Here is a 26787-nt window from a genome sequence, read left to right as displayed (position 1 = left end):
CTTACTCACTGCAATGCATTAAACTTTAAAGCTTTGGATTGACACTTGCAAACAAAACAACTGGTAATGTAGTTAATTATTTTTCATACTCAAAGAGCAAACTGATACCTTCAGCATAATAAGCTTTCTTTGATATCAAGAGGAAAAACTAAACAAGGAAGAATTGAAGCAAGGTCTCCATGTGAGAGCATGAGGTCTTTGTTTCCCCTGGCTGTGTGTACTGATTACTGAGGACAAAAAGATTGCTGAACTTTTCACAGGAGAGTGCTAGATATGTAAAAGTTCAGCATACAGAAAACACATTGTGCACAGTCTTTTCCCTTTTGGTATCTACTGTACATAAGCAAATGTACATTCTGCATATGGAAGCTATTTTGTATTTGGAATTTTGCTTGAGAAATTTGTCAGTATTGGTATGTAAATATAAATATAACCTCACAAAAATGTGTATTGTTTTTAGATTTTCTTTTCAAAGGAAACAGTTTGTGTTTAAGTAACCTTGAACTGAGTGGACTGTTTTGGATTATTGTGTGGTTTTCATAAATTAGGCTCTGGATCCAGTATTTTAGTAAGACTAGTAGTTAGCAAGTGGAGCTTAAATAATATTGGGTTGCCTGCCTAAAGTCAAGGCTAGGTTCTGAGTCATTTGGTTGAGATGCAATAGTTTTGTGATAGGTTGAGTTAAGCCTCCCTGAAGCTTGTGGGTGTACTTGCTGCCCTCTGTTTAAGATAGTAGAAAGTTAAGCTCCTTTATGAAATAACAGCCAACACTGTTGAAAACAAACGCACATCCAAAGCCATTAGAGCATTTGAAGTATGTGGCTGGGGACAGGCTTTTCTGGGTGGTGTTTGAATAGGGTAGGGACTAGCAAAGAAGCAACTAGAAAGAAACAGATAAAGGAAGCCCCAAATACAACCTGGACAATCAAGGCATATGGCCCTGAGAGCAGTGATGAGCTGCCAAAATCTTAACAACCTGTTCCCTATAAAAAGTTCTGATTTAAGGGATGTGCCACAGGATGTATTTTTTGTACCAATAGGGTTACCATACGGCCGTATTTTCCCAGGAGGAATTTTTAAAATTTAAAATTTTTAAAATTTAAAAATTCCTCCCGGACGACAATTAAAAAAACAAAAAGCATGACATGTCCGGGAAAACACAGATGTATGTTAACCCTACCTGAAGTTCTTTTTTAAAAAGATGGGCCTGAACTAGAAATGAGCTCCGTTTCACGTGTGTGGGTCCCCACCACTCCCTGGGGGTGTGCTAGGGTGATCGGATGTCCTGATTTTATAGGGACAGTCCCGATTTTGGGGTCTTTTTCTTATATATGCTCCTATTACCCCCTACCCCCGCCCTGATTTTTCACACTTGCTGTCTGGTCACCGTAGGGTGTGCACATGTGTGGGTCCCAGCTGCTCCCTGCCCCCCTCATTGAAGAAGGTGTGCAGAGTTACTGCCCTGGAACTGCAGGGCACCAATGGATGTGGGGCCAGCTGCTGACAGGGGCGTGGGGCAGGACTAGCTGGAGGCAGGGGGTGCAGGGCTGGCTGAGGGCAGGGCAGGGCAGGGGGTGCAGAGCTGGCTGGAGACAGGAGGGTGCAGGGTTGGCTGGAGGCAAGGGGGTATGGGGCTGGCTGGAGGCAGGGCAAGGGATGCGGCAGGGGCTGGCTTTGGGCAGGGAGGTGCGTGCGGCAGGGGTTGGCTGGAGACGGGCAGGGGGTGCGGCATGGGCTGGCTGCGGGCAGGGGGTGTGGCATGGGCTGGCTGCGGGCAAGGCAGGGGGTGCAGGGCTGGCTGGAGACGTGGCAGGAGGTGTGGCAGAGGATAGCTGGAGGCAGGGCGGGGGCTGGCGGCAGGCAGGGCAGGGAGTGCGGCAGGGGCTGGCTGGAGACAGGGCAGGGGGTGCGACAGGGGCAAGCTGCAGGCAAGGGGTGCGGGGGTGGCTGGTGCGGGCAGGCGGTGGCTGCAGGCAGGGGATGTGGGGGGGGCAGGCTGTGCAGGGGTGGCTGGAGGCAGGGGCTGGCTGCAGGCAGGGTGGTGGGTACTCATGGGGAGAGCTCGGAGCAACCCGAGCAGTAGGACGCAGCCCAGGCCCAGCAGAGCAGCTGGGGACCCACCAGGCAGCAGGGGGAGCCTCAGGGCCAGGGGTCGGGGCAGCAGCAACAGGGCTCGTGGCCAGGGCCAGGCGGCAGCCCACATGGCTCCCGCAGTGCAGCATCCCCGGTGCCTGGAGGAGGAATTACATCACTTCTCGGCCAGAGCCCATCAAAGCCTCAGCGCCCCCCCTGCAGGGAAGTGGGTTAACAACCGGTTCTAAAACTGCTTCAAAATTTAACAACCAGTTTGTGTGAACTGGTGCGAACCGGCTCCAGCTCACCACTGCCTGAGAGAAGCCTAAAGAGAGAGTTGGAGCAGGGGGGAAGAGGCTTACCAGTGTAAGCAAGGAAACTATTTCCTGTTTTTTTCTCCTGTGACCATGGAAATATGACTTTGTACATTCTTTGTAAATGAACAAGATTGCATGAAAGGTACCTGACTCCATCATCAGTTTCTTCTCCTTAGCAGAATATCCTAAGAGATGCCAAATTTTGGGGTAGCTGCTTGGGTCAAAAGGGGTAACAGACTTCTGAATGATATGGGGTTTTGTAAGGTTAACAGGTATAAAGAGTCTCTTGGTAGCATTCAGTCAGCAAACAGTGCATGCTCATGCTGTTCTTCTGTTAAATCCAGATGCATCTATAAATCTCCATGTTAAGAAGTGAACGAAAGTTGTAGAAACAGCACTATACAAAGAAATGTGAATATTTTGTCATTGGAACCTCTTATAACAAATCTGTTGTAGCCTTTTTTATTCTGGTATTGGAGCAGAACTGGGGATCCACATATTTCTAATGTTTAAAAAGGGAAATGAAATCATTTTATGTAGTATGACAGGTTTCAGAGTAACAGCCGTGTTAGTCTGTATTCGCAAAAAGAAAAGGAGGACTTGTGGCACCTTAGAGACGAACCAATTTATTTGAGCATAAGCTTTCGTGAGCTACAGCTCACTTCAGCGGATGCATCTGATGCAGTGAGCTGTAGCTCACGAAAGTTTATGCTCAAATAAATTGGTTCGTCTCTAAGGTGCCACAAGTACTCCTTTTCATTTTATGTAGTAGTTCTTTTCAACACATTCGATAGCAGAATGTTTTTGTTTTTCACTTACCTTCTTCTTGAATTTCTTCCTGCTCATGAAGGTTTTTTGTAGTAAAATAAAAAGTGTAATTTGTCTTGGATGTGCTCTTTTAGCAAACACTTAGACGTAGTGGCCTTCTTCATATGATTTAATTGTACTTAAAATTGTAATTGCCATCTGTCATTTTGAGCTATCAATTCCATGAAACAAGGCATATTACATTTAATCCCAACTACTAGTTAACCAGACTCTAATGAGCTGGGATCAAACAACAATTCCAGATCTAACTTTCTAACACTCTAAATTTCACAAATGTGTGGATTTTGGATTTTTGGTTGCTTTGTACCTTTCTCTTATGTATACTGTTGAATTCTGTTGAGAATTCTGGTAAAGTGTTGGTTTTGGAAGCATTTTAGAAATTTTTTGCATGACAACTGGAAAGAAGTTAATGTTCAAAATTCAACTATGTTTTCCTTTTAAATGTCTTGTTCCTAGAAAGAGAGAAACTGCTGAAAGAGGACCTCATGAGAAGACATTTAGTCTGACATTTTCTTTTGCCATGACTGGGTTACAGCTCAAGCATGTGTGTTCCTTCACTTCATTTTTTTTTGCCTTTCTCTACTCCTCTTTCAACAGGCAAATCATTAGGCCTCTTTTCTAGGGCTAGTGAATGGTACTACTTGAAGCAGTTAATCGTTATAAATGCTCTTTGTGGTTGCCTCCATTAATTGTTGCATTGCAAAGCACATAGATAGCTATAAAGATTTTTCTCTACCCACTGTAAAATGTTACCACATCACTGAAGTGGTGCTTTTGCTCACATGTCCATGGGCGTATAAGAGGTTTTCCTGCAAGAAAAATTGTCTGTTGCTTTTAGGTAGTGCAACAACTGCAGCTGCAGTATTTTTGGTAAAACTGTTCAGGGAAAGATGTGGTGCCAATCTGAACCAAACCAACACACCCTTTGAAGTTCACTCATTACTAGTTTTGGTACTGTATGAAATTAGATTTTGCAGTCCCTGGATATGTCTTGAATTTGTATATTACTTGAGCATGTTTCTCTTTATGAACTAGTCTCACAACTCTGGCTGCAAGGGATTTCTCAGTCCCTGTATTTTACCATTCACCATGAGTCACTTTTGGTTTGGAATTTACTTACCTGGGGCTAGGTTGTGCTAGGCTGACTTCCCTAAAAAGGCACAAAGGCTGCCTGATCTATTCTTTTATTGTGATTGACAAGGTGAAGGAGTTATTATTCCTTTTTTACATGATGCCTAAGGGTCAACCAAGAATGGGGCCCCATTGTGCTAGGCCTTTTACCAACACACAGAAACAGACAGTCACTAACCTGAAGAGCTTACAAATTAAATAGCCAAGACAGAGACATGATGGAGTAAGGGGTATAACACATAAGCAGAATGAACAATGTAATGGTGGCAAACAATGGTTAGTTCCACAATTTTTGGGGGGGCAGGGGTTAGTTAGGAGGGGATAAACTAAATGGAAGGAAGGAAAGGAGTGAGGGGGAAAGGGAAGACAGGGTAAGGGGCAGGTGTGAAAAGATTGAGAGAGGGTGAGGGAGAGGTTTGGAGCAAACAATCAGTCAATACAGAAAGTCTCTGAATGTCTGAAAATCCCTGTTTTGGCTACTTCTGTAGCTGGTCCTACTGGCTGGAGTCTCTTCCTGGTTCCACTCTACTGTTTCTCCCTAAGTCCATGTGTCGATGGGGAGGGGAGGCACCACCTGTGTCCTAGTGACTCAAAAGTGTGTATGGCAGGATCTCCCATGCACCGTTTTGGGTACGGAGAGATTACTGAGGGGGGGAGGGATGGCCCTGAATGGGCCCCTTTTTACCTTTTTGCCCCACTACAGACATCAGTCTCCACTTTGGTTACTTCAAGTTCAGCAGCTGCTTCGGTGGCTGGAATCTCTGGGTGATTCCTGTCTGCAGTTTTTCCCAAGGCTGCTTGTTGGGGGAATGAGAAGTCTCCACCTGGGTCCTGATGTCCCAGATGGGAGTTGTGGGAGGAGAGGATCAAGAGGTTAAACTCATTTTGCATCAGAACTTGAAGTGAGATCATGGAAGAGGGAGACCAGATGAGAATGGCTGAAAGGGTGACAACAGGAAGAAAATGGGAATGCATGATTCCTGCATCAGTTGGAGACTGTAATGGGAGTGCTGGTGTCTTTCTAGTCGTGAGAGTTCAGGGTGACGCATGTAACTGTACTGTTTATGAGAAGTAAACAATTAACTTCATGAATTTAGCCTGTCTTTTTCTGTTTGCAGAATGTCTCTGAGCACATCGCAATTAGTTCATTATTCAAATTTACTCAATTAATGTTTTGGCCGTATATTGTTTATGCTCAGTTCAAAGAATACTGATGCTCAATATTTGAAATTCGAGCCATGCTGCCTATTTGTGATTGGTGAAATAATATTCTCTGTTGCCTGATTGGGTGAACATAATTCTTAAGAGTGGGAACACGAAAAGTTAAACATGTTCTGGGTTTTGTCACTTCCAAATAAAAATCCTTTAATTGTCTAGACTGTGTTTGAGGGAATTTCTCTCTTACGCATAAACATATATCTCAACCTCTCAAAACTCTGGCAAACTATTTGAGAACACAACCAATCAAATTCCATCCTACAGTTGTTTCCTAGGTAACCAACACAGCTACAGAAAGAATTTAAAATACTTGCATCGTTTCCTATTTGAAATGCTAAAATATTATAAAGTATGTGAAAATTATAATATAAATTTACAAAGCAGATGGAAGTAGGATTGTTATCTTTAGTGGTACGGGATGGTTCTATGACTCATACACCAGTGAGGAGAAGAATATTGTACCACTAACATCCTGTGATGTTGCACTCCATATGTTCATGGAAATATGGTTATGAGTGTAAATATAATGTAACTGGAATATGCTTTATGCAAAAGGTCTCTTGTAAGGTATCATTACAAAGCTTATAATCTACTGAGTGTGTTCAATCTATTTGTATGAATGTATCATTCTTGTATCTGAAGCTAGAAATATGAAGTATTACTTTAAAGTCCTATTGCAATTATGCAAAGTGTGGGCCATTAATGGTGGTTTGGAATCTTGATGGCTCCCATTGGCTAGAACAATTAGGTCTATTTACCTACAAGCCTTCCTGTGTAGGTGACATGGGTAATGAGGAATGAGGTCTTACAGTGACATGTGACCATGTCACATGATACTGGAATCCATCTTAAACCTGATGCTTTTCCATTTAGAAGGAGGGGTGGGGACCTAGAGAGACAAGAGTCCCACCTTGGGCCAAAGCTAGAAAAGGGGATGGAACAGAACAAAGGGGGCTGCCAGTCATGAGAAATCCCCTAGTTACCACCTGAGCTGGAACTAAGAAGGTCTGTACCAGGGGAAAGGATTTGGCACAGACTAAAAAGGAGTCTAGTCTGTGAAAGAAGCTTATTGGAACATCTCTGAGTGTAAGATTTACCTGTATTCAGTTTCTTAAACATATTAAGCTTAGACTTGCATGTTTTGTTTTATTTTGCTTGGTAACTTACTTTGTTCAAATACATTTGTTAGTCTCTAAGGTGCCACAAGGACTCCTTGTTGTTTTTGCTGATACAGACTAACATGGTTACCACTCTGAAACTTTGTTCTGTCTGTTATTACTTGAAACCACTTCCACTTTTGTTTATTAGTAAACAGAGTAAGTGATTAATACCTGGGGGAGCAAACAGCTGGGCATATCTCTCTATCAGTGTAAAAGAGGGCGGACAATTTATGAGTTTACCCTGTATAAGCTTTATACAGAGTAAAATGGATTTATTTGGGGTTTGGATCCCATTGGGAACTGGGTGTCTGGATTCTGGAGACAGGAGTACTTGCTGAAGTGTTTTTTCAGTTAAGTTTGCACTTTGGGGGCATGGTTCAGACCCTGGGTCTGTGTTACAGCCGTCTAGCATGTCTGGCTCAACAAGGCAGGGTTCTGGAGTCCCAAGCTGGCAAAGAAAACTGGCTCAGAGGTAGTTTCAGCACATCACGTGACAGTCCCAAGGGGGTCTCTGTGACCAAACCCGTCACACATCCATTTACTGTTTGTTCAGAGGATAGGTGGTATTTAGAAGACTCATTCATGAAATGGGAAACTCCAAATTTGTCATGACAGGTATATCTAACTAACAATTTTGAAGATGTTTATCACCATGTTCTCTAAGTGCTATAGCAATATGCCTGTTTAATGCAAGGAAAAACAAGTGTTGTAAATCCTAATAGTTAGGGGCACAGCAGACTGTAGCCATTTATCTGGTCTTACCTGAGGGCCTATTTCATGGTTCTGGAGCAATGGTTAATAGAAGCCCTTGCCAACAGCTTGTGTTCTTCAGTGCATTGCAAATAACTTTACCATCCACATTCATACAGCACCCAAAACTTCAGAGTGCATTTGTAAATAACTTTACCATCCACAATTTCAAATGAGATGCCCAACATTTCTCTTGTGTAACTGAAACCTACAGCATACTTCTATCCCTATATCCCTCTCCATGTAGACAGAGTTCGCTTTGGAGCTAAAAGAAAAGGAGTACTTGTGGCACCTTAGAGACTAACCAATTTATTTGAGCATGAACTTTCGTGAGCTACAGCTCACTTCATCGGATGCATCACGAAAAGCTCATGCTCAAATAAATTGGTTAGTCTCTAAGGTGCCACAAGTACTCCTTTTCTTTTTGCGAATACAGACTAACACGGCTGTTACTCTGAAACCTCTTTGGAGCTGGTACTTGAATTTTCAAGACTTACTATTCTGGGCTATTTAAGTGTTCAGTGGCAATGACTTTAGTACATTCATTCATTATCTCATTCCCTCCATTAAAAAAAGTGAAATAATTCCAAGTGGGTTCAGACTCAACTCTTATCAGGGTATGCACTTTTGATCTTATTTTCAGGGTGTTTATATGATTCTGGAAATACTTTTTGCATTTGGCAGGTCAAATCCTGCAGGTCAGAATCAGAGTGTGTTCATTCTCTGTCAAGGTGGAAGACGTTTCTTGTTCTGTCTAAAGAGGCTGGTGAATCTATTTAAGGTTTAGCATGTTTGCTTCATACTGCTTCATGGCACTGAACTTCTCTGTTAGTGAAATATCATATCAGTCATTTATCCATAAATGCTGACAGCCTGAATCCTACATGATCCTTACTTTTGCATGATTTTCAAAGGTGTTCATGCAGCTAATGAAGTGATAAGGAGGGAGGCTAGTCTGATGATCGTGGAAAATGCACTTCAAGTCAGATTGATTGCAGCATAGAGAGTTTTTACATTCCAGTGCTGTGAGTGTGACAGAGAAAACAAGTTGTTGTTTACTCATGTTATGTTACAGCCAGTAGAACAGCACAGAGTGATGGGCAGTCTAGTGAAATCCAACTTGTCTTTAGCACTGTTAGGGTCAGTCTTTCTCATTGTGAACTCTGTTTGCTTTGACGAAAAGACTGATTAGATTCAGAGAGGTCTGGCCAGCCTTCTGTAAGGAGTATAACAGCAGAGGTTATAAATGAACTGCGTTTTTGGTGTAGTTTGTATTCAGATTTGCTCAGTGAGGCATAAGATGTATTGGGGCAGATGCAGCTAGATATGTATGAGATGGGACTTTACCGTCACCATTAATGAAGACCAGTGAGGAGGTTTGGGGCTTGTTAATGCTTCCCTTTGTGGAGCCAGTCACCTTTAAACAGGTGGTAAAGCAACTGCTCAAGTAGTCATCACATCATTAAAACATTATTATTATTTGTTTTTCACTCTCTGACTTACCATTAAAAGGAAGATATGTGAAAGTGGTATTGGAGCCATATTTACTTACATCATGACCTCCTGGGGGGGGGGGGGGCTTAGTTCTCATCAGTCTGGCTTCTGGCATGTGTATATCACAGAGATAGTTCTGTTATCTATGGTATACAAACTGGTTCTGAAGATGGACTCTCATAAAGTGTCTCTGCTGATTTGTTAGATCTATCAGCAGTCTTCAGTTCCATTGACCATGTGATATTATTTACTCTTTTGGGGAATCCTGCAGGATTGGATGGCAAGGCTCCTATGTGATTTTATTCTTTTTATGCAAAGAGAAGGGGATGAGGAAGTGCAAGCTGTGCCAGCCACTGCTCCCTGTTAAGTGTGTTTTTATAAACGAACTGCCTTTTTTTTGATGGAGTTCACTGTGGAAGGTATTGAAATGTTTTGGCTCTCACCGTCATCAATATCCACATAATGTTTAGGGGCAAAATTTTCAAAAGCACTTAAGTAACTCAGGACCTTAAGGCACTTACAAGCCCAAGTCTAAATGAAAGCTAAAGTTAATATAGTTGTCCACTTGAATGGGATGAAATGCTGTGAGCAAATAATACCGGTGCTTTACACTCTTCACTGTCCACTTGCTTATGTACCATTTCAACTCAAGGTGTTGGTTGTATTTTATAAAGGTTTCTTGGGTCTTGGATCCAATTTTCTGAGATTTTGTCATCCTCCCTTTGCCCTGTCATAGACGTTACAATTCACTGGGCTGTTACTGTCTATTGCTACGTTTATGTATCAGCTCGTGGCAAGAGGTTCTCATTGAAAGGGCCATGCCAGTGTTTTTCCAAAGCTTAGTTTAACTCACTTCAGAGCACAGTATTATCCTTGTTTGATCAAGTCTTTGAGAGAGACTTGAGTTGATTTAATAGTAGTATTGGTATTTAGTGGTGTTCTGTAAGCTGAAAGATTGGCTTTTGTGCTCTTTTGTGTGTGTGTGTGTGTGTGTGTGTGTGCTTTTTTTTTAATAAATGTAAAGAACCATGGTGCTTGGTGAACACCACTAACATCAATTTCTAGGTAAATAATAGGATTGTGAGTAAAATCATTACAATGGCTATTTGGCAAGTAATTAACCTTATAATGGAATTCACAGTATTCCCTCTGCTATATTAAGAATAGAGTCTTCCAGTGTAATAAGTTCAAATGTGTAAAGAATTGTAATTTTTAAGCACTGTATTTGCCTGCCCTGTCAATAATTCCTACTCCTTCCTTGCCCACTTTCTTCTGTTCTTTTGCCTCACCTGTTCTTTTACCTCCTCATCTGTTGTCATACAGCAGCTGCTGAAGACGATTCTTCAGAACACCAAACACTTTGTAACATGTGGCACCTTCTTTTAAAACCTGCACATATAGGTGTGAAGGATCCTGTAGTGTATCGGAGCATGTAAGATGCCAGCTGTCACAGCTCAGCTGAAAAGAGATTTCTGCTGTAAGCAACAGCAAGGCTCTCTGGATTCTTTCCAATTTAAGAGTGAGAAGTGCCAATCTTTAAAAAAGGGAAGAAGGAGGATCCTGGGAACTACAGGCCAGTCAGCCTCACCTCAGTCCCCGGAAAAATCATGGAGCAGGTCCTCAAAGAATCAATCCTGAAGCACTTACATGAGAGGAAAGTGATCAGGAACAGTCAGCATGGATTCACCAAGGGAAGGTCATGCCTGACTAATCTAATTGCCTTCTATGATGAGATTACTGGTTCTGTGGATGAAGGGAAAGCAGTGGATGTATTGTTTCTTGACTTTAGCAAAGCTTTTGACACTGTCTCCCACAGTATTCTTGTCAGCAAGTTAAAGAAGTATGGGCTGGATGAATGGACTATAAGGTGGGTAGAAAGTTGGCTAGATTGTCAGGCTCAATGGGTAGTGATCAATGGCTCCATGTCTAGTTGGCAGCCAGTGTCAAGTGGAGTGCCCCAGGGGTCGGTCCTGGGGCCGGTTTTGTTCAATATCTTCATAAATGATCTGGAGGATGGTGTGGATTGCACTCTCAGCAAATTTGCGGATGATACTAAACTGGGAGGAGTGGTAGATACGCTGGAGGGCAGGGATAGGATACAGAGGGACCTAGACAAATTGGAGGATTGGGCCAAAAGAAATCTGATGAAGTTCAATAAGGATAAGTGCAGGGTCCTGCACTTAGGACGGAAGAATCCAATGCACAGCTACAGACTAGGGACCGAATGGCTAGGCAGCAGTTCTGCGGAAAAGGACCTAGGGGTGACAGTGGACGAGAAGCTGGATATGAGTCAGCAGTGTGCCCTTGTTGCCAAGAAGGCCAATGGCATTTTGGGATGTATAAGTAGGGGCATAGCGAGCAGATCGAGGGACATGATCGTCCCCCTCTATTTGACATTGGTGAAGCCTCATCTGGAGTACTGTGTCCAGTTTTGGGCCCCACACTACAAGAAGGATGTGGATAAATTGAAGAGAGTCCAGTGAAGGGCAACAAAAATGATTAGGGGTCTGGAACACATGACTTATGAGGAGAGGCTGAGGGAACTGGGATTGTTTAGTCTGCAGAAGAGAAGAGTGAGGGGGGATTTGATAGCTGCTTTCAACTACCTGAGAGGTGGTTCCAGAGAGGATGGTTCTAGACTATTCTCAGTGGTAGAAGAGGACGGGACAAGGAGTAATGGCCTCAAGTTGCAGTGGGAAAGGTTTAGGTTGGATATTAGGAAAAACTTTTTCACTAGGAGGGTGGTGAAACACTGGAATGTGTTACGTAGGGAGGTGGTAGAATCTCCTTCCTTAGAAGTTTTCAAGGTCAGGCTTGACAAAGCCCTGGCTGGGATGATTTAATTGGGGATTGGTCCTGCTTTGAGCAGGGGGTTGGACTAGATGACCTCCTGAGGTCCCTTCCAACCCTGATATTCTATGATTCTAAGTTGTTAGTTTGAAACAGTGGGCAATTTTTCACTTCTTATTTACTATTATTACAAACTGTAGAATATTTGTGGTGCAGTTAGCCACATTATCATTTGTAAGGATGAATAATCACGCAAATCACTACCAGGAAAGAGCATGAAGCTTGATCTCCTAGAACATGAGCTCTGCTCTATGTAGTGCCATACCACCAAACACAATACATACGTCAATTAGCAATAGGTAACGTAAACTCTTTAATTTTCAACCTTTTAATTGTCAATCTTTATCTTCTCTCAGGAATGCCCATTTAAAGGTGGTTGTAGGGTACTAAACGGAGTACAATTCTACATGCCACATGTCCATAGGACCTTAAAGTGCCTTTTTCCTTCTTCTATTTTTGGATTATATTTTTAAAGTAGAGATAAGATGAGGAGGTAGTGTTTAAAACTGAATCTGGGAAAATAGGGTCCTTTTGGTTTTAAATGTGACCCAAAACCAAAACTGCAGGGGAAACTTGGCTTTGGGATTTGAATCTAAACACACTCACCCGCAACCTTGCCAAATCAAAAGTTTTTTACTTGAGAGGCTGGTTCAGGCCCAACTTGAGGTTAAAAACAACAAGTAGGAGTTGCACATAACACTAAATCCTGTGAATATAGGATACATGCATGCATTTAGCAAGGAATGATTTGATGATTTATTCCATATACCCTGGAGAAATTCACCTATTTTTCTTTCAAGTTTCTTTATTTGCAGTAGCTTTAAACATATTGGATATGGCATATTTAACACTAAAAGAGTTGCACTGTAAAACTATAACATTGGGGAACTATTAGTACTGATTTGTAAGTCCTATTCAAAATTATACAGAACTTTCCATCTTGCCCTCAGATACAGAATGAAAACTATTATAGAAGAGAAGACGTTGGCGCTTGAATGACCCTCTTAGTTCCTATCTCTTTGTCTGTACTGTAACGTCTGTCTTTTAGATTTAGATTGTAAGCTCCTTGGAGCATGACCTATGGCTTCCTCCACATCTGTACAGATCTGAATACACTGCCAGTACTCATTAAAAATCTAATTTAGATAGATAATAGGGTATAGGTATCTCAGTACAATGCCAACCAACCCCTCTCAGTAAGAGATTTACCTGAAGTCCTTACTCTTTATTCTTAATCAACTTTTGTTGATTTAAATGTGAGGTCTGCCTGAATAAGTATTAAATAGGAAGAGGAGGATAGGAGCCCTAATAATAAATAAAAATAAAGTCATACATCGACATGAAAGTTAATGTTCTGCAACTTCCTTGGGCGTTCACAAATGGTTCAACAGCAGATGAACAAATCCTAGGGCTAGAGGAATGGGTGTCAGGTTTCATGTTTACTGTTATGTTGGGGATTGGGTGAAATCTCACTGAAGCTCATGGGCATAACAGCCAGTCTTCATTCAGGCTAGATGTAAGACGGCATTTAAGTTCCTTTAGGGAATAAGATAGCTGAAAAAATAGAGCCCGCTATACAAAACAGGGGGCTCATGCAAAGCTGGTTACAATTCTGATCTATGTGGGCAGAAGGGTGTCATTGGGGGCTAGATGCAAATTCAAGAGGCTGGATATTGTTTGGTTGGAGCTGGTTGTGTGTGAGAAGAAGCAACAGAGTAAGCACAGGAGAAGCTGACAGAGACAGCCAGAGAAGCACTTGTAGCATGATCCTGAGAAAAAGCTGAGGGCACAAGTGCTTTTTGGGTAGAGTTCTAGCTTGAACCGGGCTTGGAGCTGTAAACAAAGGAATTGTCCCCTGCATCAAAGAAATACCTGACTCGTCCTCCATTTCTCCCCCAATAGAAACAACCAGCAAGACTCCAGCTATTGGCTAATCTCTCGGATCAAAAGAAGTAACACTGTAATTATTTATTATTAGAGATAAAGTTGAATCAAAATCACTTGACGAACACCCCCAAACCGTGGGTCTCAGGTCTGTGCATGTCTTTTATTATTTTATTTTTATTTTATTCATTATGTTTAATATTTACAGGGTGCTTTACATTTTCAAAGCCCTTCAGGAACATTGCACTCTGTTACGTGGTAGAATATCAGTTTCCCTTTTGCAAATTGTTTGGGATGGTTAGTGGAAAGAGGCTGTTGTCTTTGCCCAGAAAAGCTGTCACATGGAAATGGCATCTGGTGTAACAGCAGCTTTTACTGGAGCAGTGACAGTGAAATTTGGTTTTAAAGTGGTGAGTTAATTTGCTGACTTCATTTTACTCGTTACTAGTTCAGAGGATAGCAGCAAAACTCATTTTCTTCTGTTTCTTTCCTTTCTGAATCCAGAGAGCTGACTTTTAGTTCATGACCTTGATCTCTAGACAATTTTTGCAGTAAATCAGCCTTTCTAGTGTTTATTCACGTGCAGTGGAAAGGATCTCAAAAATAATAAACATTGAATAAAAGCACTGAAAACATTTTTGTTTGTTTGAATAATGCAAAAAATGAAAACGCTTTGGCATCTAATCAGCCTTAATTTGCATAGGAAAAATGCCTCCAACACAGTAATATAGAGGTGGCGTTTTTTGTGTGTGTGTGTATGTGGAGGTTGCTTAAAAATTTTAAAAGATTTTTTGATTATTCAGGTGCTCCAGGTTTGAGTATTATCATATGATGGAAATCCTGAACAGAGTTAGTGTTTGTACTTCCAGTAATAAAAGCAGCATTCAAGCAACCTTCTGATCAGATGGAAAATGAGAAACGTAGAGATAATGTGAAGAATTCTTTAATTTCCTTTTCCCCTGATTTTACTACCCACTATTGAGGCAGCTTTGAGGGTAGTGTGCGCAGCTTTGTCTAGAGCATCGTGGACTGTCCGGCAGGGTGTGATGGGGTATACCAACCCCACACTGAGCCTGCAAAGATTAACAAATTTATGTGGGCCTACTACACATCCCCACCGCACTACGCCTGCACTTGCTATCAAGTAATGAAGAGGCCCTTGAAAAGAGAAGAGAATTACTCTGTAGTTGGCTGACTGGGAACTGGCCTCCTGCTCCTTGCTTCATACTGACTGCCTCTGCCTTTTGGAGGAAGATAAGCCTGGCACGGGCTATTGGTTCGTTTTCTTCATTGGACTCTTTCTTTGACTTATTATAAAGGGACTATAGGGCTGTCTGTCCTGACTGGGAAAGACCTGAAAGACCTAATGACACTGTTGCAGGGAACCCCTGCTGAGAGGTGGGTGTGGGGAATTGTCTGAAACTTGAACTTTTTGCATCCCACTTGAGTTTGCACTGTAGTTTGTCCTGGATCCCGAAGTGTGGTCTCACAAGTGTTTGGGGTAAATTGTTTGGCTGTTGTTTATCCTATCTAAATATGATAAGGTAGCTGCCACGTAACTTACTCTTCACTTTCCCAAAGCTTGGAATCACTGCGCTGGGCCAGGCTGGCCTCGATTGTATAGAAGCATCCATACCACACTTGACTGTCTTTCACACTGGGCACTGCATAATTAATAATACATCAGTCAAATTATAATAAATCATGCCAGGCTGATATTTACAGATATGAAGGAAAATGTTCTGAATCTATATTAATAGGGCTTATCAGAGATAGTAATAGTGTTTGGGTTGAATTTCAATGGCTTGTCATTTGAGCAATGTAAATGCAAGGAAAGGGCAATATACACTACAAGGTTACTTACTTTGTATTGAAAAATGTTTAACTGTTTGAGTTCACCTTGACTTTATTATGGCAAGTGAGAGCTCCAGGTATATAAAACCATGTAACTATGACTGTTCTTTTGGTATTAACAGATCAGCTGGACATAGTATATTTTTGTGTTGCTGAAATTTTGCCTTTGTTTGGTCATCCTTACTGATATCCTTTTTCTATTATTACAATTAAAACAGACTGAGCAAGAATTAGCTAGTTGTGGTGTCTAGAAGCTATGATTGATGAGTGCCTTAGAAATGTATTAATGATATCATTATCAATAATCATAATCTCCTTTTGATGTTTGTTCATACATACACTAATAATAAAATGAAGAATTATCAATGAGGAACAGTGCTTTTAAAAAGCTTCACTAAAAGGACATGTTCTGTTTGATCAAAACATCAATACAGCTACTAAGTGAATTCTCTTTGAAAGTTAAGCATTTTTATTTTGACTGTTGTTCAGAGAAGAGAAAAAGGAGAAGTAGCTACTCTGGATCGTGATCTCATGTCCTGTGTTTCACAGATCAGTCTCATGTAAGCACAAGCAAAGGCTTTTATACCTATAACATGTAGGGCAAAACCCTGCTTTCTGTAAGTGCTGTAATAGTGGAAAAGGGTAAGGGATGCTCTTCACTCTCATTCCGTAGGCAGAACAAGGGACCAGATCTCCTCCTCCTGCTGAAAAGTCCACATGAAAAATCTGCTAGGATCTCTCATAGAATCTCTTCCAAATTTTTCTAATGGTTGGAGTGGAGCCAGAGACTTTTTCCTTAAGAAGAACTAAACGTTGAGACCCAAACTCTGCATGTTTTCCAGATCTTCTAGATGTTCTAGATCTCAACATAAGGAGACATAGAGCCTTATGTTGCTACATCACTGCTTGCTCCTTTTCAGCTCCCTGATGTTGTACCGCCTCAGTCCACAGCTAATTAACTACCCCTTCAATGGGGGAGTTCCTCAGCCTGGAGTAACTCAGGATAGTTCTTATAGACTTAGGATGTATTAATTTACCTGTAGATGCCTCAGTGCGTTGGTGGATGGGAACAATGAGCTTTTCCCTGCTGCTGCTCCTTCACCTCTCTCTGGCAGAGAATCTTGGTTTCTAATTTTGTCAGTGTAAGACACCAAGAGGATATGCATTTCTTAAAGGTGCATCTTATATTTGAAGATATTTAATACATTTTGAAGGCTAAAGCAGATAGATCTGCTTAATGCTAAAATTCTCTTCTGAAGAAATTATGCTCTGTGTCTGGACTCTGTACAGCAACTCAAGATTATCAGGAAGCAGTCTGCAGCATATTTTACTTGAGAGCCTAGGCTTTCCTTCCCTTTTGCTGTCTCGCTAAAAACTCCTTGAATTTCCAATTTGTTGTAGATGTTTACGAATATTATAAATGTACAAAGCTTGATCTTCAAGATAAACTTTATTTTAGTGGAATTCCTTGAATATGAAAGGGGAAAGGAGTTTTTTTTTTTCAGTAAAAGAGCAACTGTTTTCAAAATACTATACTGCACAAGGAGTCAAAAATTGCTGTGGGAATGTCTCCCCCTCCCCCCCGTTAATTTTTTTACTGACCGCAAACAGTGTTTGTAGTTTCCTTTCAATAAGTTTTAAAGGCCTGTGATGTGATGGTCTATTCAGGACAAATTGCTTTGCAAACAGTGTCAGTAAAGTGATGTCAGATTAGGGAATCTGGTGTATTAATAATTACATGATACCGATAACCAGGAACTAGCTCAGAGGTAGCCTTGTAAAGAGCACTGTATTAACATTATGGCTTCCAACTCTTTGCATCCATCCGATGGAGCATGTAGGTATGTAACGATGTGATTCTATAACTGTTCACTTCATTCTCCCTTACTTATTGCTTGTTCTCACTTGATGTGTCTCATTTAAAAATACACAGTTAAATCCCTGTGTGGGGACAACGTCATCTTGTATAGTTGTATAGAGCCTATCACAATGGAGCAACTAGGTCTTTGGGTAGTACTGCATATAAATATTGCCTGCCTCTTTCCCTGCAGCTTCAGACTCAGAGCTTCTTTTCCTGGGGCCTAACTCCATCCATGAGTGGGGCTGAATGTTCTGGGCCATTTTAAAACAATCACACATGTTTACTGTGTCTAAAATCTTCTCTCACCATTCCACTTCTCTTCCTCCACTCCTTTCTCCTGCCACCCAGGAATCACCAGTTTGATTTTCAGTGTGCCTCTCTTATTAGTCAACACTACTCTGAGGCAAACTATTGTTGCTTTTGCCTGTTTTTTTCCATTAGGAGGAGAAATTGATAGTCAGGTTTTTCCATTTAGTAAAATCCTGTTTATTTACTAGGTCCCGTTTTTCTGAGTACAGCAAAAATCAACAACAGGAGGCAATTTTCTGGATCACAATTTCCAAGCCTTCCTTTGCAGCTGTACTCTGTACTCTGGCTTTCTCTCCGAGGCACACACTCACTGCTCTCTGGCTTTCTGGTTTTTTTTTCCTCTCTCTCTCTCTCTCTTTCTCTCTCTTTCACTCACACTCGGCTGCACGTATGCATGCATGCATGCATTTATAACCTGCAACCAAATCAATGATCCAGCCCCTTTATCTGCAATCAGTCTACAAGGAAGCCCCTCAGTCCACCCGGCTCAGCTTCTACTCTGGCCTTCCCATGCTGTCCTGTGCCTTGGGTGGTGGCTTCTATTGTTTTAATTATCTCTAAGCAAAAGATCATGTAATCACTTGATAAGTTTGGGATGACCTAACTAACTCAGTCATAGTATCGCCACTTATGAATGATGTGGCCATGCCAAGAACATGGCAGTAAAATCCTTATACAACACTACATAATCAGGTTTTCTCTCTCACTGTGGTTTTTCAATTTAAGAAACTATATGCAGTTATTGCAAAAAATGTTTCATTTGTATTTGCTTTGTTTAAATTTGATTTCACTGGTCATGCTTCTACACCTTTTGAATTCACTTTCTGTGATTTGAGTTTTATTCTCACAAATGTCTGTGAAAAGCAAATATTAAATCCACAAACCTCACTGAAATTGGCATATTTGATATAAATACACACACAAATTGCTGAAAGAACATTATTTTGGGTTGCAAAGTCAAGTGCTCAAATTAAGAAATACCAGAATTAGGGTGACCTGTGCAACTTTAATTATAGGCAGTGTTACCAGCTCCATCTATAATATGTTTGATGCAGCAGAGAGAGAGGTTTCCCAAAAATCCTAGCCAGACAGAACTGATGCAGAGGCAAAAGGAGGCTATACAAAATCTAGCTACTCCTTGCAGTGATGACCATGCACATCACACAATTGCTTTGTAATAGTAAGGAGAGAAAATTTGTACCATGAGAGAGGCTTACAGTAGACAAGTATTACTAAGAGTTGCTGGGGCAGGCAAGGAAAACTGTGAGCACCTTCTAAAATTTCCTAATCCTGGTTATCTGCTGCCTCTTCCTGATTTCAAAGCCCAAGTGGATTCTTCAAATGCTCCTGTCCAGTACAGTTTCAATCCACCTCCCGTGGAAGTTAATGTAAAACTCCTGTGCACTTGTTAGTTGGACTGATCCTTTCCAGAATTTCATTTATCCAAGCAGAGAGAAGAAACAACAACATGTCACTTGTGTCACTTCACATGCTAGAGGACCATACAAGCTCCTAGATACTTAGAACTAAAGTGCAAGTCTTAAAACTAAAAAGAAATAAAATATTTTAATATAAACAAATGCAAGTCATATGTCACTGTGGTAAGATAATTCATTTATTTTTAATTTATGATGAAAGAAAATAAAGTATAAAATGAATTATATTCTTGTTGAGAAACTTGTTAGCAAGGTATATTCTACTGCTTTTATTAAATTGAAGTTCATCATAAAGCACTTTTTGAGATGAAATCTAAAAGCCTAACTACTTGGAAATGCTCAGTTAAAATAGACTTATGCCTTAAGATCTTTTTTGTTTTGTTTTGCCAGCTAGCTAACACTGCTGCTGTTCCAAGTATCCAGTATCCCAGCAAATGATTCATAAGCAGCCTGACTAAAGAAATTCATCAAAAAATGTGAAGGAATCATTGACTCTCATTCATTGAGTAAATTATTCACTGTGAATTATTGTCTCTGATCAATGGGAGTTGTAAGTGCTGAGGAGAGTTGCTGGTGCTGCAGAGCTGTTAATGAGGCTACTGCTGCTGTTCTTGGAACTCCAGTGTTAGCTGCACTAGCCGAGAGTGTAGCTTCTGGTTCAGCAGACCTCAATGTTGTTCATAAAGAAGACCACTGGCTTGGTTCAGTGGTGAACGTGCTCAGCCAGGCCAGCTAAGCAGAGTACTAGAGGCCTGTCCAATGGGTCACAGGGATGCTAACACATGTACACCCATGTCAAGGTAAAAGCTCCGTGAAGATAATGGAATGCTGTCGCCTTGTTCGATATGAAGATGCCCCTCCTATGACTTCTCCTTTTATACATTGATATATACATATCACAAATTACATATCACATGCCATATGCTTTCCATTATTATTCTGTACATTCTACCTGCTAGTTCACACAAAACATCCTTATCCATTATACTGTCCTTCCCTCCTCATCTTACAAAGACTCTGAGAGTCCCTCTACCATCTGCTAGGAATGTGTTTATGCAGTTACTTGAAAACTCTGGGTGTTTCTGTACCATATAGCCTGATCTGGGGTGTGTAAGTATTGTTGATTTAATTTATCAACTTAATTTAATTTTAATTAATTTTAATTACTAATATTTATTATTATTATTATGGGTTTAGGCTCACCAATAGGTTTGATCAGAAGATAAAGTTCTTGTCCCGAATCAGGGTCCTCAGAATTTATAAGGGACTCTTGGGGGTATGACGGGAAGCTCACACTTGGACACATATAGTCATAAAGACTTTTTTATTAAAATCAATTAAATAGTAAGCAAATGGTAAAATAGTCAAAGTTACAAAATTACAATTGTATTACGGTTATTCAAGTGATACATATGGTAATACAATATTATGTACTGTAAAACTCACACCCTGTTTTGATAACCTGGTATTGAAAGACACAGGACCTCGCCTCTAACGGTTCCCGTTTCTCACCTCTTGCAGAAGTGTGCAGAGGAAACTAATGTGAAGAGCTGTCAAAGCTGCTTTAGAATTTACTCTCTAACTTATATAAAACCTAATACACAAACTAAGAATAAACGTTTAGGGAACCCAAGCTTCACCTAGTCCCTTTAGAATTTAAAGTTTGAAAAGAAAATAAGTATGGCCTATTTATAGTTAATAGCCGTCATAGATGTATATCATCGATATGTAGTTGAAGATGAAGATCTAGAATAGATGAGATGAATGAATCTTGGAGATAAGAATCTAAAATATCGAGGTGGATCACCTCTTTTTATAGGGCACCAGTGCCGGAAATCCTTCCTCTTATGCCCAAATTTCATTCCTCCCCCCCCAGAAATGTTAGGGTACACTTATCCCATAGGCTAATATGTACGTACGTGTTGATGACAGGTATGTATGCGCTTGTGGTGTACTTGTTAAGTCTGTGGGTACAACTTTGAAAACCCCCCCCATGCCATCCTTCATTGTCTGTTCGTCTAGGTAAAGGTCTTAGACATAGGTGTGGGTGCTTTATCTATTTGGGTAACAAGATGAAGGTCAACTTTACTTTTCTGGGTAAAAGGTCCCAATATAGGTATGCTAACTTTGCCTTAGTTTAGCATACAGGTTTTTGGCCTGTAGGTCTCTTGCATTACAGCCAAACTTATTTTTAATATAAATCTATAAACCTATTACAATACATCAAATACTTAAATGTATAAGAAAAGATATATCTATGCAAACAAGCAGATTAATCTTTAGGGCTACAACCATCCTGTTAGGTCAGGAATGTGCTTACTCAGTTGACTAATACCTAGTGTGTTGCTATTCTGCCAAGACCAGCCCTACTCTGGTTCACAGACTTTGGTTCTTACTGTTATTTATGCCTAAAGCTCCAGCAAGGCCTAAACAAGTGAGCGCTGTTCACTGTGAGTAAAGATTGCAGAATATGCCCAGAGAGAGTTAGTGAGATGGGGATGTACAACTGCAACATACAATGTTCTCTTTTTAAATTCATATTGTTCTACTAATATTTCCCACGAAAGTATTATGAATGTAAGAGAGATGTTTTAAAGCCAAGAGAAATAAACTGTATTGAAAACTCACTTAGTAATACGAGGATGGATGCAGTGTTTCACGATCAATGGGGTACGTCTTGAAGCCGTGCATGCAGTTGTAGCTCTGTTTTGTACTTCCATTTTAATTATCTGCTGAATTGCAGCACAGTGCTTTTGCTGTGCGAGTGTGGGGGGAAGATAAGAGCCCATGAAGAAAGAGCAGTAAATCTTCCATGACTTCCTTTCAGTTCAAAAATGATCCAGAATAAGAGCAAAAAGGAAAGGGGTTCATATGAAAATCTTTCAGGGTTTTATGGCAGTATCTACATTTTAATATGTTTTTAAAATCTTTTAGATAAAGGCAGTAAAGTGGTTTTTCTTTCCTGAATTTTTTCTCCACTAAATTGAACTTGATATAAATGTTTACATCAGCATTTTACATAGTTCTTGAATTGAACTTGTTGCAGTGACGAGCTTACATAACAAACATTAAGTGGTTTCACCTTTCATTAATATGCTTTAATACACTAGAGAATATAATCTCAATCTTAGTACATAGGTTGATGAAAATTGTTTTCAGATAGTAATTGATTTTTTTTCAATTTTAGTGTGCAGTAATCACAGCTGTTCATAGTTGTTTTTGTAACCCTATCAGGTTTATAATTTGACCGTATAAAAGACTTCAATTTCTCTATTTCCTGCAATTTACTATATTTATTTACTTATCTATTTATTCTGTCTTTTTTCCAGTTGTATCTGTCTAATGCTCAAGGCACATCACAAATATTTAAAATGTGAAATGTAGAAGATAACAAATTAACTGTAGAAAAATAGATCTGCTGAGGGGAAAAAAATGGTTCAAGCACTAAGAGTGAAATCTCTCCCATCAACCCTTTCTGGCCACCAATTAGTTCTTCCTATACTTGAGGGAAGTAAAGGAAAACTAGTGCATCTTACAGTGTGATTTATGGGTCACCAAATCCAGGCTTTAGTGCACAAATGGTGAAAGTGAATTCTTGATCCAAGTATTGGGTAGATTGTACTCATACTAAAATTTTGATCCCTCCCCCCCCTTTTTATTCTGTTTCACAAAGATCAGGTCATATTTTATTCACTTTTATTGGATATTTGAACAGTATTAACATCTTACTTTCTATGTTAGACAACATAACCAGAGTCTAAGCAATTTAGTGTGGCTGGCCATAAGCCAGATTCATTGGACATTACAGTCTAGAATCTAGGCATTCATTCATGGCTATATGATGTCATTTCAACTCTCCTTGACATTCACAGCTCATCAGAAGCCAAGAGTTAATGAATCAGTCTGTGGTACACAATCAATTGTAATCAAAAGGCCAAGTTTTGCTCTTATGTAAATGGAATTGCATGTGTGGAACGGAGGGCAGAATTCAGCCCATACTGTTTGAACAGAACTGACCATATAATTTTTAACAGTGTAAATCAATTGACTATTTTCTAAATATAAAACAGTCCTTAAGTTTGTACAGTCAGTCCTCTTCCATGTCCTGTTCTCTTGGTCCAAATTAATGCCCTCACTGCTGTTTCCACTGTCCCCCAGGAACCTAGGTTCAAGCTGAAATTAAATCTTCCTAAGTCCCTCTATCTTTAAGAAGCCCCTCCACAAAAAACTGTTCACTGCTGCTGCTCCTTATGTTTCCTCCTAGCCCAGGGGTTCTCAAACTGGGGGTTGGGACCCCTCAGGGGGGTCACAAGGTTATTATATGGGGGGTCACGAGCTGTCAGCTTCCACCCCAAACCCCAATTTGCCTCCAGCATTTATAATGGTGCTAAATATATAAAAAAGTGTTTTAAATTCATAACCGGAGGAGGGGGGGCAAGCTCAGAGGCTGGCTGTGTGAAAGGGGTCACCAGTACAAAAGTTTGAAAACCACTGTCCTAGCCTCAAGCCATTAGCTCACTCCCACTTCACTCTCATTCTTCTATAGAGATAATGAGCCACCAGGTGCCACATTCTTCAACATCTCTTTCCTCCTTGGAAAGACGAAAGTAGGCAGAGGAGCTGTAGCTTCTCTCCCGTCTCTTGGGTTAGTGGAAAAAAATGGGTGGATGCTCTCCTGCCCGATTCTTCTCCTGAAGAGCAAGGAAAGGCAAGTTGGGAGTGTTTCTCACTTGCAGAGGTGAGTGGGGGTGTCTTAGGAGTATGTTCTCTACTCCCTCCCTTCTGTGGCAAGAAGGGAGCAAGTAACAAGGACCTACAGTGAGGGAGAGGGAATCATCTGACTTTTGAAGGGCCCACCACATTTGGTGGTTTCTGCTCAGAGTCCTTGTGCTCAAGCAGGTCTCTGGTAACAATGCAGGCTGCAGGGATGAGTTGCAGTAATGCTGCTGCAGGCTTAATCTACTTCCTGTATCCAGTCCACAGCAAGTTCAAGGGATGTTGTATAACAACACATAGTGCTGTTCCTAGGAGCAGCACTCAGGTGCTGGAACAATTTGTATAGTGGGGGTGCTGCAAGCCATTGAACCAAACTGTAAACTCTGTATATGATGGAAACCACTTCAAGCAGGGGGTGAGGCAGCACCCCTAGTTCCATCACCTGTGCCAGCACTAACAGGAAATGTCTGTAGAACGGTATGGAATATACTGTTTGTCTTTTAATACTGAAATATTTATAAGAACATCCTCCCTTTGATCTTGGAGGTGAAATTCAGAAGGGTTATTTGTACTGCTAAAAGTTTCCCTGGCCAAAAAAAAAATTATTTCATCGCTGTTTTATCTATAGCCTATGGTGAATGCCTCTTTGGATTGCGAAAATAAACCGTCCAGGCCAAAACAAAGCAAGGCTGAGGCAACCCACTCTTTTTTGCTTGGCTGAAACAACCTAGCAAACCTTGTTACAAAGTACTACAATAAAATTGTATCTGAATGAGGAAATTGTTAGATGACATTTACGGTGACAAGGTGCAGAGATTAACATTTCCCTTAATATATTTTTAATAACACTTGTCCTACTGAGACCTACTAGATGGGTCATTTGTACAGATTTATGTACTTGATTTTTCCTTTGCGTACTTGTTCCCTTTTGAATCCTGGTCCTTACGCTGTCAGAAAAGCTTTCATTAGAATATATCCTTTTTTTGTTAACCTTCTTCAGCAGAGCACTTTGACAGAAGTCGGAAGTATTAAAAGAAAATGTTCTGTTTTATTTTGACATTGATGATATCATAGGTGCAGGAAGTAGGAGTGTGTGTGTGGGCGGGGTGTGTGTGTGTGTGTGCGTGCGTGCAGCCACACCCCCTGTCTTAAAGTAGTTTCCATTATATCTAGGGTTTACAGTTTGGTTTAATGGCTCTCAGCACCTCCACTATAAAATTTGTTCCGGCACCACTGGATGGTATGTTGGAAATGGTGAAGTTCTTAGTACATAAAACCCTCTTATCCCTTAACCTGTAACTCTGTTTGTCTCTCTGAGCAACATTTAATTTGTGTTCTTTAGTTGGATTTGTGAAAACAAGTCAAACGACATCCTGTACCCAACAGGTAATCTTAATCCCAGCAATCTCATAAACATCCTGAGACCAACCTAAATGGGAAATTTCCCACCTTAAACCCTTCCTAATCTTATGAACCATGCATGCCCAAAGGGAAAACAGGCTAGCCAAAGCCATGTTGGTGTGGTGGCTCAGATTCATAGCCCTGCTGCTGTTAACAGTGGGTGGGGTCCTCAAAGGGCTGATTAGAGTAACTTTGCTTTAGGCAGCCAGCTCTCTGTCTCTATTAATGACTGCATGTGACATCTCTTACTCAGTTCCCAACCTCACATTTTAGTTGGCAGCACAATGAACTATTCCCTGCAATTCAGTTGGCAGCAGTCCCTTTCTTACTTACAGCCGGAAAGGGTGATTAATACCCATCTGGGCTCAAATCCTGCACTGTATGCAGAGTCATTGACTTACTCCCTTGTGTACTGCTTACATTGTGCAAGAAATTAAAAGCATCCTATTCACCTCATCCCCTCCCACACACGTGTCTGAGTCCTTGGAGCTGGCTGTGGCAGAGACTAGCACCTGGAGGCCAGCCACAGCTTCCCATACGTAATGTTCGACCTCAACCACACAGAACCTGCTCTGCAGAAAGCAGTGTTGTATATGTAGTTCTCACAAACACAGTGACAATTTTCTTCGTTTCACTGTGTATGAAGGTCAGGTTTTCTGCATAGTTGTGTGAGAACAGAACCTTTTGCCTTGGGATCTCTCTGTCTCTCTTGCTGCCCTTTGCAGCTTCCTGAGGGTGAGTGCAGCTCCTGGTTTTATTTTTGCTTTCTCTTTCCACACACACACTGCTCAGTTTTTCAGGCCTCTTGTTTTGGGGGACGGGGGAGATTGGGCAAGTCGCTCTGCTGCTGGACTGGCCTACAGTCTTCTGTGAGCACCTTTTCTGGCTTTGGTTCTGATATTTGGTTTTTGCACAGTTTTTCTTATTCCAAGGCATGTCCTGTCTGTGGATATTGAGGCTGTGCTGCCTTGTCAGCTGTCTGTAACATTGTCTGGCTATTGCAAATGCACATTTGTGCCATCCTTTTCTGACAGTGGGTGCTTTCTGTATCTGGATGCCAGCATGAGTGTGCCAGGTCCATTGTTGAACATAAATGGCCCGGTACCCTGTGCTGTGTGTGGTGAGCTGAGATTGCTTCTGACCATATGGAATGGCTTGATCTGATTTTATGCTCAGGTGATCTTCCTCTGTGATAACTCTTACTTTGAGGCACGTGTGTATGAAAGGACCTACTTTAGTCCTAGTGTTTGACTGCCTCTTACGAAACGATCTCTTTCTCCCCTGTAGCCTTTAGTGCTGATTTCAAGGTTCCTTCCCCACGCTGAACTCTAGGGTACAGATGTGGGGACCTGCATGAAAACCTCCTAAGCTTACTTTTACCAGCTTAGGTTAAAACTTCCCCAAGGTACAAATTAATTTTACCCTTTGCCCTTGGAATTTCCACTGCCACCACCAAACTTTAACTGGGTTTACTGGGAAACGTAGTTTGGACACGTCTTTCCCTC

The 26787-nt window shown here is 41.0% G+C and overlaps 1 protein-coding gene across 2 annotated transcripts in view; it reads left to right on the top strand.

Moving 5' to 3' along the window:
• PRKG1 (protein kinase cGMP-dependent 1) overlaps positions 1-26787 on the top strand; it is a 903020-nt gene that overhangs the window by 287571 nt on the left and 588662 nt on the right. The window lies entirely within an intron of this gene.

This window comes from Lepidochelys kempii, chromosome 7 (genome assembly GCF_965140285.1).
Source record: "Lepidochelys kempii isolate rLepKem1 chromosome 7, rLepKem1.hap1, whole genome shotgun sequence".
Classification (NCBI taxonomy): Eukaryota; Metazoa; Chordata; order Testudines; family Cheloniidae; genus Lepidochelys; species Lepidochelys kempii.
Note: the sequence above shows the minus strand (reverse complement) of the source record. Positions and strands in the feature narration are given on the sequence as shown.